Consider the following 2,955-nt stretch of genomic DNA (forward strand, 5'->3'; position numbering starts at 1 on the left):
TTTTTAATTTTTTATTTATTTATGATAGTCACAGAGAGAGAGAGAGAGAGGCAGAGACACAGGCGGAGGGAGAAGCAGGCTCCATGCACCGGGAGCCTGATATGGGATTCAATCCCGGGTCTCCAGGATCGTGCCCTGGGCCAAAGGCAGGCGCCAAACCGCTGCGCCACCCAGGGATCCCTAAATTATTTTTTCTAACACAAGATCGAAGATAATAACATCTGTTTGAAATAATGGTAACTTAATTAAATTGTCTTCAAGATTTTAATGAATTTTTTAAAAAGATTTTATTTATTTATTCATGAGATACAGAGAGAGAGGCAGAGACATAGGAAGAGAGAGAAGCAGGCTCCTTGCAAGGAGCGCAATGCAGGACTCAATCCCCAGACTGGGAACATGTCCTGAGGTGAAGGCAGATGCCCAACCACTGAGCCACCCAGGTATCCCGATTTTAATGAATTTTTAAGAAAAACAACTTGTAAGTATCTCCTTAGGGAGTGTCATTTTCTAAAAATTAAGCTTTTAAAAAATAAATAATAAAAATTAAACTTAAAAAATTTGTCTTTTTTTTAATTTGTTTTACTTTTTAATTGAAATATACTTGACATATATTAGTTTCAGAAGTACAACATAGTGATTTGACATGTACATTATGATAAGTGTAGTTACCATCTGTCGCCACCCAGTTATTAAAATATTATTTTTTTAAAGATCTTATTTATTTCTTTGAGAGAGAAAGAGCAAGAGAGTGGGAAGAGGGGCAGAGGGAGAAGGAGAGAATCTCAAGCCAACTCTGACTTAGCTTGGAGTCCAACTAGGGGTGGCGGGCTGGGGGGAGGGGGCAGCCTCTTGGCAGCTCCGTGGGTCCTAGCCCAGATGTGGAAGACTTAGGACTGTTGAAAGTACAGAATTCAAACCTTGGACCCTCTAGGCCCAAGAACTCCATGCAGATGCCACAGGATGGAGAGAATTTTACCAGCCAAACTTGGTACCAGTGCCCCCTGTCCCGTCAGAAGGCTGAGGTCTTCCTTCAGCAAGATGAGGACTTCGTGGTTGTACCCCTGGTCCCATGGGGGCCACCCAGTGATCTCCTGCTGCTGGCAGGCCTCAGTCCTACACTTTAACATGCTCCATATATGGCCCTGCATCCCTGAACAAGCCAGCCCACAGCCCTCTTTCAGCTAGAGGATGAGTGTTTCCCAAGTCTGCCCTCCTGGCTCCCAGCTATGTGGCCAGGCAGCATCCACTGTCCTAGGCAGAGGGGCTGTGGCCTCCAGGCCCGAGATACAGCAAGGACCTGTTTGACCCAGCTTTAGTGAGGACACCCTCCCAGACAGCTCAGCTCAGATAGAGTTGCCCAGGACTAGGAAGTGGAGTGGCAGGTAGCCCTCAGGTTTGAAGCACATGGGGGTAATCAACAGAAGACCACTGTGGACCAGGAGTCCCAGATGTGCCCACATATGCCTTCCCTGGAATGGGTAGTGATCCCATATTGTTGGAGATCCCACTCAGTGGTGCTATGTAATGCATTAGGACACCCCCAACCTACTATCAGCTGGTGGCCAAAGTCCAGATTGCCCAATGCCCAAGTAATGCCCCCTGGCCACAGTAGCCCAGAAACAGAGGCTTAATGGTGGGAAGTCTATGGAAAAGAGGAAAAGGAATACAGACGTTTTGCAGAACCACAGGCTGAAGTCTCTTTCTGCCCCCCTAACAGCTCCTTTTGTCTGCTGGGCTCCCAGAATAGGCTGAACCCAAAGACCTGTTCCTGGAGTACCCTGGAGAGCACCGACCTACACCTATTACTGGTGGGCTGTCAAGCTACACTCCTTCTAAGAGTGACCAAGACTCATAGGTGTGCCATGGGGGTCGCCTCTGGCCTGGAGCTACTCACGCTTCCCCATAGGCATCGCTTAAGGTGGAAACTTCTGGAGACACACGAGGTGCTGGTGCCGGCAGTGCTGGGCTGCACGGGGCAGCTGGAGGAGCCCGCGGGCACCTTGAGGAGCCTGGTGGCGCTGGCACTGGTGCTGCAGGCAGGGGCAGCAGGGGATCTGCCTGGATAGACATCGGTCAAGAGCGCTCTGCTCACGTCCCCAGTGTCCCGGCTGGGATGCACCTGGTGCCAGCTCCGAAGGAGCCACAGAGGCTGCGCTGGCCTTGGAGCAGGAGCTGAAGCCGCTGAGGCGGAAGCTGGACGTGGGCAGCTGACCCTGTGAGCCCAGCGAGGGGGCGCTGCCGCATGTGGTGCCCGCGGTGCCCTGCTGTTGAGCAGGGAACTTCTGGGCCGCTAGTCGGAGTCACGAGGAGCCGCTGTGCACCCAAGTTCCGCGAAGCAGCGTCGGGGCTCCTGAGAAAGGCTGCTCTGGGGAAGCTGAGGTGTGGGGGCGCCACAAGCTGCACCTCTTGAGGAGTTCCAGCGCGTCCTCAGCGTCCTTTCACAGTGCCTGGAGACAGAGGATTGAAAGTACAGACCTTCTTTTTCATACTACAACACCCAAGCTTTGGCAAACCCAGCTGACACCAAGGAAGTCGCCCTGCGCTGCTCACACAGCCAATCGAGGTGGGAACCCACATTCTGCCCCACAAAAGGGGGAGCAGATTTGCAAAACCCCATCCTGCTCCCTAAAAATGTACGTGGATCTTTGGGTGAGGGATGGCTTCCTCCCCCACATTAGGATATCCAGGTTTCTAGAGACTCTGGATGTCCTACCTGACCCAACCTCCCCAAACATATCCTACAAATGGTGAATATAAGGCTTTTAATGGAAAGAGAACTTGCAGATCTCTTACTCAGAAGCCAGAGTTCAAATGTTTCTTCTTCTTCTTCTTCTTCTTCTTTCTTCTTCTTCTTCTTCTTCTTCTTCTTCTTCTTCTTCTTCTTCTTCTTCTTCTTCTTCTTCTTCTTCTTTTTTAAAAAAGATTTTATTTATTCATTAAAGACAGAGAGGCAGA

At 50.2% G+C, this 2,955-nt stretch overlaps 1 pseudogene; it reads left to right on the top strand.

Moving 5' to 3' along the window:
* Positions 1–944: 944 nt before the first annotated feature.
* On the top strand, positions 945–2,465 carry LOC121482624 (annotated as a pseudogene).
* Positions 2,466–2,955: the final 490 nt, after the last annotated feature.

This window comes from Vulpes lagopus, chromosome X (genome assembly GCF_018345385.1).
Source record: "Vulpes lagopus strain Blue_001 chromosome X, ASM1834538v1, whole genome shotgun sequence".
Taxonomy (NCBI): Eukaryota; Metazoa; Chordata; class Mammalia; order Carnivora; family Canidae; genus Vulpes; species Vulpes lagopus.